Raw genomic sequence first — 12,117 nt, 5'->3', positions numbered from 1 at the left:
AGCATGATCCGGGGCAGGAAGATTATTAAAAATTTACGAAACCTGATTTATGTTTTATTTCTTTACTTTGTTTTCATTTTGTATTTTAAGTTTTTCACTTTTAGTTATAATTGATATCAGTGACATACACATTCATCGTGGTAATCGTCGTCAAACATGTGAAATTACGGCAAACAATGCGACTGGGTACAGTCGGATCGACGCTTTGTCGCCGGGATTTGTTCATTATTACTGTATTTTTAATCTAAAATAAAGCATGTCAACTATTGAATTTAATTAGGCCTACAGTAAGTCTCATCTTCATCTGTTTTGTTGCATTCCTCAAATTCTGGCCTAGGCCTACCTGGGCCTAGCCTAATAAAATTGCGTCAGCTAGCCTTGGGCCTAGGCCTGCTTGACTTGGGCCTTTTGGTTTTTAAAAGCTTCCATGAATACGGCGACCCCCCTTCCCCGTGAAAATGGGGGGTCCGTCCCCACCCCCACATTATTACTAAGATAAAAGTAAGTACAGTACAATATTTTACATCAATCAATAACAAATTTTTTATATTTATTTTATTTATAGCTTGATTTGCAAGTACAGTAGATAGCTCTTAACTAATCATTTGACAGCTTGACTTACAAGTTAATAGCTTTAACTATTATCATTTGATAACTTGAGTGACAAATTAATAGCACTAGCTAATCACTCAGTAGCCAAGATTAAATAAGTTAGTAGCTTAAACTGATAGTTCAAACTTGCAAGTCAAGAACAAGTAAGGGTATGTTCACACACACGGCGTAAGGATGGCTTGAGCCTGGCGTAGCGTACGCCTTTGTGTGTGAACTAAGCAGTGGCGTTACTTACGCCACTCACAATGCCACCCCCGTGGCATTATTAACGCTACCTGCAGACCCCAGATTATTTAACGCCACAGAGCTAACGCCAGTGATGCTTGGATGATTTGACCTCATTTCAAGAGATTGACCAATCATGATTGCAATAGATTAGTTACTTTAATCCCTTTCCTTTGCTCTCTATAAATGAAATGGTAAGGGGATTCTTTTTCTATTGGATTTTACCTAGTTTACAGTGTATATTTTAACCTATTTAGACTGTCTGTTAAAACCTGCAACACAACAAATTGTTCCCCAATGCTAGCTGAAAAATCAGAAGTAAAATTGTTCATTTAAAATACAGTAATCATATAAGTTCACTTCCAACAGTTCATGATTTAAAAGTTTTTTTGATGCACTGTAAATATTTTACTACAGTTAAGAACCTGTTCATTATTTAAAACTGAAAATTATTCCCCCATAGACCTTTATTAGTTTAACGCCAGCGTTAATATATCGAATTTCGTTTGTGTGAACACATTTGGAATTTTAATCTGTGCATTAGCTTACGCCTGCGAAGGCTACGCCAGTCTTACACCGTGTGTGAACATACCCTAAGGTACTTTGACTAAACTGCTACTTAACAATGTCACATGATCTTTTAGCTCATTAGATCAAAATCATTAATTATCATTGATAATGATGTTATCGTAACAGTTAACCCAATTGTGAATATTGAAATTATTTTCATGTTTCAAGCAGCTAGGTTAATGTACTAATATTATTAATTCTAGGAATTCATGTTTTTTCCAGACCCTCGAATTTTTACTCAATTGCTCATTTACATTTGGTCTTTATTGTTCCATCTTTATTCAAAACTTGGCTTAGTAGGTTTACTCCGTGCATGTTCGGTTACTCATTTAAAGACTGATTTGTTCTGGGTAACAATATACCTTTTAAGTCGTGCATTCATTTGTTAATCTCTTTCCTCAGCTCTAGGTGCTTTTTTAGCTCAGATTTACCTCTTCGTTTTCTAAAGCCCAATTATATAAAAAAGGTTACTGACTTTCGGTAATACATTTTTCGCATCGCTAGCCCACTTGTGTGGTGTTACACCGAAAAAGCATTACTTATTACTGATAACAAAGAGATGCAGTAACGAAGAATGGCTAATGGTATTACAACAGAATTAAATGCATTCTAATCTAAGGGGACACAAGGACAATGGACACCAGATGATGTTGTACTCTAATTTGCCATTGAATGATGATAATTTGTTTGTGATTACTGCTTCTAACATATTGAGGAAATGTAAGGCGGTATGTTCCTAAAGGGGAGACTCCTCCAAAGTTGATTGCCTACAACATAAGATAGGGAAATTAGAAGTTAAAGGGATTAATTAAGAATGGAAATTGAGTGATAGTGTCAATGGAAGTGAGGTTTAAGTAATCACCTGTGTATTCATTTACTCATACCATTAGCACCTTCCTCAATATACAAATCAAATTAATACGCAAAATTGCTGTGCAAATATATTCCATGTTTTTCATCATATTACATGTTTCAACTTTGTTATTCCATGTTTTCAACATATTCAAGGCTTTTCTTATTCAATATTTTCTCCATATTCCATGTTTTTAATCATAATATATCGCATATGCCAACACTACAAAGCACTGAAGCTCTGTCCAGGCTATGGCATTTTCTTTGATGTATGCCCATATATAGTTATGATGTGCCTATATATGGTCATAATATGTCATAATGACCATATTTTAGGCATGTCATCAAATTTGATTGTCTGGACAGGGCTTACAGTAAGTCTTCAAAATACATTCTTGAAACTGCTGATCACAAGTGTGTCAGTGAGGCTTTGTCCACACTGTCAAATATTATGTTACAAATTAATGTGATATGCCCATATTTGGGTGAAATATGTCAAATAAAAATTGATAGTGTGGACAGAGCTTTAGCCACTTCACACTAACTACCACCTCATCCTTCGGATGGGATGTTGTGCTAGGGAATGATGTCAACCTTATATTTGTACAGTATATTGCTGTAACATACACATTTCCATATGAATTATTATATTGATAAATGGTCCTTGATTACTTGCATTATATTACAACGAAAGTATTGCCTGAATAGGGTATTATGATAGTAAGACCATTTCAAGGGTAATGGGATAAACCAAGTACAATCATTAATCCATTTTACCTTGAATCCTTGCAAATTAATTGTCGCATTATTATTGTTAATATGTCAGTTTACAGTGTTCCTGTCATAATATTGGTGATGAGATTTTCCCATTCAGGACCAGTAAAAAATGTAAAAATTCTGAACTCTGTTGTGTGAATGGCTGCTGTGCAAAGCCTGAATTAATGTTTAGATGTAGCAATTACGATATATACGCTCTACTGCAGTGAAATCTTGTGGGTTTGGCACTCAAGTTGTAAGGATATCCTTAATGATAATCCTGACTTAATGTTTTTATATGATTCATTTTGTGAGTAGCTTCCAGAGTTGTCTGCCATGTGTGAATCGATTTATTCGATCCTGTATGCCATGTAGAGTACGAGTTAACTTGTTGTAGCGTGGTAAGTCTGCCCACACTCAGTGTGAGTGCCTGCCTACTTTAACGTCAATACGGTAACCATGGGAACAAATCATTGAAAATATTGTCAGGGTCTCATATTATTTAATGTCCAACTTAGTTTTTAAAAATATTTTCAACTTCAAAATATATCAGGATGGAAGCAATTATAAATGTTGTTTGCAAAAAATTAATAACCATCTACATGTGTCGGGTTCTGCAGGAAGTTTCTACAAACCTTTGAATCCAATATTAAACATCACGTCCTAAACTAACATTTCTACTAACAAGTTTTTGTTTTATGATTGAAAATACCCAATAAAAATGTTAGTTTTTTATCATTATAATTATGCATTATCGAAAGTAAATGTTTTTGAAATTGTTTTAATGTGTTGTATAGTTTACATTAAGTTTATGAAGCTTGTTGAGTCTTGTGAGATAATATTAGCAGTGGCAGATTTGAAATTTTTTTTTTTTTTTTTTTTTTTATGATGTGTAAGGGTGAAGGTGCATTCTGGAGACTTTTAAACATTTTAATAAAATGATTTCACACTTTGATTATTTTCTCTCATCAATCACTGCTTATATAGTTTGTAGATTGGGATTATGCTGTATACTCAGGGTATTAACTATGGTAGTTATTGTAGTGGATAGACCCTTAATTTGACAGTTGAAAGGTATCACGATCAATACAGGATATTCAAAAACAATAAGAGATTCAGTTAGTTTATTTAGCCTCCTCAACGATTGAGATCCAGGATGTATTCCAGACCATGATAACTCTCTCCCAGAGCTTTTACTAATACTTAAACTAGAAATTGCAAATTGCAAGTGAAATGCTGCGAAGTACAACTGCATACAAATGTTCTTCAAACAAAATTATTTATGCGAGTCAAGTGAAAATAATGAATAATAAAAATATAACAAATAATATGAGATACGACCCATTGTCTATATTAGAACACTTCTCATTGGGTAACAAAGTCGTAATTTTTCATTTTTGTCAAAAAGTGTCTATAGTGGTGAATTACTGTTTAGGTTTTATTTTTAATAAAGTTTCAAAAATTTCTATGTATGTGGAAAATGTAGTTGATTACCAAAGGTTACAATTTTTATTTTGAAGACTGCATGGTCTAGGAAGTGTACATTTTTTTTATGGGGCAAGTTTCCAAGGGCAGGTTTTCTAGGGGCGAGTTGACTGCCAAAGAGTGTTGCCAAAGTGTGAGCCAGCGTGTTATTTGTTCACAAGTGCGAGACATGGCAAGTGTGAGCCATGACGTCACGACAATAGATACGAGACGTTACTCGAGTTGTGCGAGGTATCGGCTGAGATTTGTGGAGTACAATTAAAAAAACAACTATAGGTCTAATAATGAATTATTGTGATGTTAAATAGACAATGTTAGCTATCAAGGAGCGACATTGTTTTTCATTGGGACTTTCGTCCCTTCAAGGCTAGGCCTATACCATCCTAGCTAGTCTAGGCGTAGAGTAGGATAAGGCTAGCGCGACATGCGGACGTTGGTACGTGTTGGTTAGTCTATAAACGTCGCCTAAAGTAATTGATTTTACCCGGCAGAACGAAAGAAGGAAACTCCGCTTTTCAGTCGTCTTAGGCCCTTGTTTTTTGACAAACAATGACCTTTCAGAGGTCAAATTGCTGTCAAGAATATGAATTCGCTGCTTTGCAGCAATTATGACAGCATTAAAAATTTCTTTTTAAAACTCTTTACCTTTTTTTTTTCTAGGACCCTCAAAGACTCTTATTTACCTGTATGCCACACCAACTCTCTCCCCCACCTTTCCTGCTAACAGAATTTTTGTGCATTATGCCTGATTTATATCCCAGCTGTTTCTTAGCACTTATCATAGTATTATATCACAGGTCATTTAGCCTGTTCATAAACATAATAGAACAGTTTGTGCTTATGTGCATCATTGATTGATATTAGTTTATTCATACAATGAAAATTCTTAATGTGCCATGACTTGCAGACTGAAAGTCTGGGTTCGATCCTAATGTCTGCCTTTTTATTAACTATCCGCAATGAATAAAGGTATGTAAATGTACAGTAGTTAGACCTGTGTGTGATTTTATTCCTCTCTATAAAAATACAGTAGAAAATGTATAGGATTGCCAATTACTGCTATTAAATATTTGGTGCTCATGGCATTCACTCCACAAATTTAACAGTCCATTCATCCATGTCCATATATCTTTTATGATCATTCAAATTATGACTTTTCTGGAATGTAGAATATATTTTACCTATAGTAGAATACAATTGGGAGGTACATGATAAAATGACTTATTTCCTTCATGAAACCGCCATTGAAATTATACTCTCAGATATAGTTGAAAGCTAATAATGTTTGTTTTATCCACCGCACATGTATTTTTATTTTTAACTTAATATTTTATTACTGTATTGGTAATTACTTTTTTTTCAAAATGCTTAATTACGCTGTAATGAGGTTTTATTAAGTGAACTTTAACATTGACTATATCTAGGCCATGTCGTCATGACATAATTAGGATTCATTATAAATATAATAAGGTAAAATACTAGTTTTAACAGCTCTTTAGCTTGAATTCAATTTCAAGCCATCCATCTTTTACTGCAAACTTGAATATATTTGAATATTTTGGAGGCGAATTAAGAAAGTTTACAAATTTAAACTATTGTCCTTCTTAAAACTTAAAATATATAATTGCAATCCATGTGTTTTAAATATATAAATAATTTAATGCAAATTTGGATCCTTGTCTTTTCTTTGAAGTAGTAAATGTACTTCTATAACATTATAAGCATTTTACTCCAACCGCACCCAGTCTAGGTTTTGAAGCTGAAATATGTGATAAGATACTGATAAGTGATGCAGGCATGGGTGCCTAACCCTGTAGATAATTCATCCATATAGTATAAAATGAAGTGTATGATCTTTATGGATTCATCATTCCGTGACTGCCAGATTCCTTGTTTCCTTGTTCCATGTGATGCTATCAGCGGTAGTGTCTTTTCCCTCACTTCCCAAACGGTACACACCACCCCTTCCCCTTCGATTTAATCTAGAGTACGTGATTTTAGGTTTGAAGTTTATAAGGGAATTTCTGTTATCAGATTGGCAGGGACCATTTTTGACCGTCTATAACATGAGTTTGATTAATAATAAGATTTACAGTAAGCTAAGGAGCTAGGTTAAGTTCAGTTAAATAGAGATATGTAACAAAGAAAATCAAAACTCAGCCATGCAAGATGTTAGTAGGCCTATCAATTAATCTTTATTATCTCCCAATATCAAAGCGTTTTACGCATAATCTCTGGCGATCTAATTCTGAAAGGTGAGATTTCAGTGACGGAGGATTAATTGGACTCAATTCATAGGGTTTTTTCTGGCCTTTATTGTTAGTCTTTTCTTTTTACTGGTATTATATAAACATTTATTGGTCTTTATATGAATAACCTGTTGACCTAATAAAGTGCAATAGATTCAATTACAGGATTAAAAGTCATAAAACAAGTTTATTAGAGCTATCTCCACACTATCAAATTTTCTTTGACAAAGAACTGGTTTATGCCCATATATAGTCATGATGTGCCTATATATGGTCATGATGTGATGCTGTCATGACCATATTTAGGCATGTCACATTTTTTTTTTCGAATAATATTTGATAGTTTGGACAGGGCCTAGGATTAAAGCTAATATCAATTTAAAAAAAAAATTAATAATTAAGTAAAATTAATCATCTTTTTATAGAGCTTGCACTGTTAACTCCATCTTCCTTTTCAAGCATATGTTTGCACTCTCATAATATTGGGGGTTTTGTCTTTCAATTGAACATGATTGTGAAGGTAAAATCAAGCCCTTGACATATTGTTAATTCTAAGAATTCTAGTGAAATGAAAATGTAGTTTTTCATCTAATATCTATCTTGTAAATATCACAAGATGAATTTTCTTTCACAAACACAAGCTTGTTATTATGATATTGCTATTTAGCATGTGACAGTTATCTCATGAATTATTCATAAATACGTTAAATTACTCATCATAAACCTATAAAAATTTATAATTCATTTTCATTAAGTAATATTTAAAAATTTGTATCTAATAAAAATTATGGTATTTGAATTACGGTAGTTGATATTGTGTTAGTTATAAAATTTTTAGATAGTGATGCCCTTCAGTAGTCAATAGTATGCTAATGTATTTAAATTTATTTGGAAGGATTTTTTGTGTCAGTATTGTTTATGTAGATTTTATTTCTTTCAACGTTAAGAGCATATACTTGTCATTATAGTGATTGTCGTAAATAGGCTTGTGTGTATAATAATTTCAAAGTGTGCTGTATGTTGTTTATTTTACTAGCTTCGTGGCCTACTTGTTTAGTTTATGACCCAAGTTTGGATCTTTATTCCCCAATGCTCATTAGTATTAACATAATTCAAGTATATGGTGTATGAAATTTTAATGAAAAATTGTTTATTTTCAGATTCTGGTGTTTTGTCTCAAAGAACTTTCATTGCAGACTCACCCCAGCATTGATTTCTTTACTGGTTGATGAAGAAGACCATTCAATTTTGACAGGTAAAACAAAAACCATTCATTGCATAATTATCTATTGAGATTTTACATTCTCAGCTATTTGTTTTACAAATCAATATTGTTATTCTCGTATTGCAGTGTCATATGATTTCTTAATGGAAATACCGTGGCTGTAAACAGTCCGATAAAGGGATCATGTTGACGAACAACGTGTAGTTACCGTCCCATTAATGCAATTTTACATGAAACGATCCAGTTATTGTGCCGGCTGCGTGTAATCTGATCCCTAGTCTGCTTGTCAAGCATTTTTAATTGTTTTACGCTAATTAGTATAAAACTAAATTATAGGCTTGTTTTGTCACATTTAAATTCCAGCCATTCAGTGACTGTCATCGGTGAGTTATGATGTTGTTTTTGTTGGGCTTCTTGAGGTAGTTGGATAGCGGATTTCTTAGTCATGTGAGGCAACTTCAAGGAAGTGCCAGTACGGAGGCTACTACAAAAGTTTTAGTAAATATTCTACTCAGTATCAACAGTTATTCTTATTTGATCAAGCAACCAATCTATCAATGCATTCCCAGTGCGAGTTGTAAAATGCGAGTTGCAAGTTGGGAAATGCAAGTTGCGAGTTGGAAAATGGGAGTTTCGCAATTCGCATACCAACTCGCAACTCACATTTTCGCACTGAAGTAACTCTCTTTTGTACTAAACACATTTCTTCTGTAGTGGACCTGTCTCTTATACACATCTTTCTCTCCTCCCGCCTCTTCTTCATTGCCGCTGCCATCATCATCAGTACAGTACGGTTCGAACTTATACGGCGTTATAGAAGCCATTGTTGACACTGAACGAAAATTGAGCGAATGATTTACCAGTTTCGCTCGTCGCGCCGAAAAAAAAAAGGTTACAAAAACTTCACAGCGTGCGTGAGCGGTATAGTACACCGTGAGACAAGTCTGACGTCACGCTCAATCTTCGTTCGCGCACGTAACAAATTAAGGGACGGGGCTAAGGTAATGTAATTATTGATTTTTAACAAATATTCAATAGCAGAATTCAAGGAAATACTACATCCTCGCCAATTTAACATATAATTGAACATATAAATGATTACTAGAATGTATGAGGTTCCAATAACTTTAAACTAGACAGTTTTTTAGAATTTGGTTTTTTTTTTGTGGAATATTTTATTAGTGAATAGGGAAAACATGACTTTATTAATATTTATGCAGAGAATAAAATGCCTTTAAAAGCATGATAAATAAAGTACTTTGTAGTCAGCATTGATTTGTCTATTAGGTGCTTGAACCCCCTCAACTCTGAGTCAGAGTATATTAGTTGGGAATATTTATATCTTTGTAAGTTTTATGCAAACATTATTGATTTGTGTTACAAACTCACAATTAACCTGTATTGAACCAGTAAGCTTCAGATTATGCCTGGGCTCATTGTCCCCTCCTGTTATAGCCTTTTGTCACCAATACACATGCCTTTTGTCACCAATACACAAGCCTCTTATGCAAGGTGTGACTGTGACCTAATTTTTTTTAGGATACCCCTTGCTGACAAATGACGCATCTGAAATAACTACACTATAGATAAGTGGCCATTTTTATTATTTTTTTTATCAAAGGTCAGAATGATGAAGTGACATCCAAATATTATAGAAATATATAGTACACAAACCAGTGGTAAAAATTATCAAGGTGGTCCATTTACATTAGGGTTCATATTTTATGGCTTAACATGGACTCAGGTCCATTTATTGCTGGAGTCCATATTCTATATCAGCACCTATTTCATATTGCCTACTTATGACAGTTGTACATTTTCAATGTTAAATATCTAGGACACCTCTATTAGTACTGAGGGTTTCTTTTGTGCAAGTTGGAAAATGTGAGTTGCGAGTTGGAAAGCGAAAAGTGCAAGTTGGAAAGTTGAGCGTTGAATAGTTGCAATTTGAAAAAAGTGAGTTGCGAGTTGTAAAATGCGAGTTGCAAGTTGGGAAATGCAAGTTGCGAGTTGGAAAATGGGAGTTTCGCAATTCGCATACCAACTCGCAACTCACATTTTCGCACTGAAGTAACTCTCTTTTGTACTAAACACATTTCTTCTGTAGTGGACTTGGTACTTCATTTACCATACACATTTCTTCTGTAGTGGACTTTGTACTTCATTCAACAGCCAGTGACAGGGCCACTGTATCCTATCCTAGGCAAATTAAATGAAAATCAGTTTTCAAATCAATATTTATTCAGCGATATCACCTTTGTATTGTTTCTACTAAATTATGACAGTTAACATACTAAAATTGGAAAACATAAGAGCTATATTCAAACTTAGGGAGCGAAGTTGTTTTTTTAAGTCATGAGAATAATAAATGTTGTACAGGATTTGGACAAGGGGTTTGAAAGGCAAGCATCTTATACACTAAGCTGCCACTCCACTCCTAAAAAGATCACCGATTATAATTATAAAATATTCAAGGATCGTCCATCACATGGCCTTTTTTTTTTTTGTCTTTTCTACCATTGTGATCATTGCATTTTAAACATCCCATAAATAACAAGGGATATGTGGTCCATGATTTCTAAATCCTACCTTAATCAGTATCACATTGGGTGATTAGTAATTAATCACTAAAATTGTCACCACATGTCTATGTTATTTGAAAAAAATAAGTCAAGTTCATTGCAGTATAGACTACCATTCATATGAGAACTTTCATACTAAAATGGTTGTGGAAGTTTATGGTACTGTATGAACTGTCACGTTACTAATTCAACATGTTTATGAATTATATTTGTATTAAATTTAACATATGTACTAAGTCTGTGAAACTATGTCCAAAACTGAAACCTTTGATGTCACTGTCACATTGCTAATTCAACAACGTGTTTATGAATTATATTTATATTAAATTTAACATATGTATTAAGTCTGTGAAACTGTCCAAAACTGAAACCTTTGATTTGGTTTCATATTAATACATTCCTCCTTTCAAGTAAGGTAAATAGAGATAGATCATTAGTCCATACAAGCAGCAGCCAATTTAATAAGTCAATGCAAAACTTCATGGTATTACGTGTATCTTTAAATTGGCGAAGAAAATATTTTCTTACTTTCAATTAAAATCAAATAACGTATCCAGAATAATCAATTCAAACATGAAACTTGGTTGCTTAAAGTTTATTTATTCAGCATAGATATTTGGCTATATCTTGTTTCAATTGTTGCATACAAAGTTTTTCCAATAATATTTACAAAACTGAAATTCTTTGCAGGACCTTCCAGAGATTAATTTCAAAATCAAATTTTCTGTAACGCTTGAGTTCACATTATTTGTTGTGGTTGACTCCAGCCTCATTTTTCATGACTTCAGCATTTATTTAAGTAAATAAAAGAAATATTTATGATTGGCGGAAGCTGTGGTTAGAATGTTGTTGATATTAGCAGTGTATTTATCATTTGACAAACTACCCAATTATCTATTCCAAAATGGTTTCAGAGCTGCTGGAACAGATTTTCTTTCAGTAGACAGCCTAGTTATGTGATTAGAAGACTGTTCTTAATTGCTACATTGATAAGATCCGTAATTGTTTAGTTCATTTTACATGTGCACTTGGTCTAAAAATGTATGACTTGGCCTAGATTTTATTTGCTCCTTGCCATGAGTTAACATTCAAGTAAACAGAGATAACACTTAACAGAATAGGGTAACAAAGGGTATTTCCATGACTGCTTTTCAAATACTAAACTACTATTCAAAATGATGTTAGGCCACGTAAAATAAAACAATTGGTTAGCAACCCCCGCCCGACCGTCGGAAAAGCCCCCGACCTGAATTTTTTTTTTTTTTTTTTTTTTTTACAAAACACTCAAAAACTCTATCTCCCGAAGGCAATTTATAGGCCTAGGCTTGTTTACCATCCGTCCGAATGCCAGCCGACTGGGCTTATCCCTCCAGTTCCATTCCATCATCGTCCCGTCTAGGCCTAGGCTAGTCTAGTCCTTGCTTCTATCTAGAAAAAGGCCTAGTTTTATAGTAGTAGTATAAAAAGAGTGTATTTGTATACACGGTACAGCCGATGCAAAGCATTAAGATTTACTCGGGATTAGGTTTATATTAGCAAACTAAACTCCGATCCGATGCTT

The 12,117-nt window shown here is 33.7% G+C and overlaps 1 protein-coding gene across 2 annotated transcripts in view; it reads left to right on the top strand.

Moving 5' to 3' along the window:
- The window catches only part of LOC117115048 (dystroglycan-like), an 83,464-nt gene that overhangs the window by 18,989 nt on the left and 52,358 nt on the right, over positions 1 to 12,117 (top strand). For both annotated transcript variants that reach the window (XM_033258700.1, XM_033258699.1), the window contains exon 2: positions 7,910 to 8,004. The gene's annotated coding sequence lies outside the window, so the exon portion shown is untranslated. The remainder of the gene's footprint in view (positions 1 to 7,909; positions 8,005 to 12,117) is intronic.

This window comes from Anneissia japonica, unplaced genomic scaffold (assembly GCF_011630105.1).
Source record: "Anneissia japonica isolate Jap-2015-1 unplaced genomic scaffold, ASM1163010v1 scaffold24_len2511860_cov200, whole genome shotgun sequence".
In the NCBI taxonomy this organism is placed as follows: domain Eukaryota; kingdom Metazoa; phylum Echinodermata; class Crinoidea; order Comatulida; family Comatulidae; genus Anneissia; species Anneissia japonica.
Note: the sequence above shows the minus strand (reverse complement) of the source record. Positions and strands in the feature narration are given on the sequence as shown.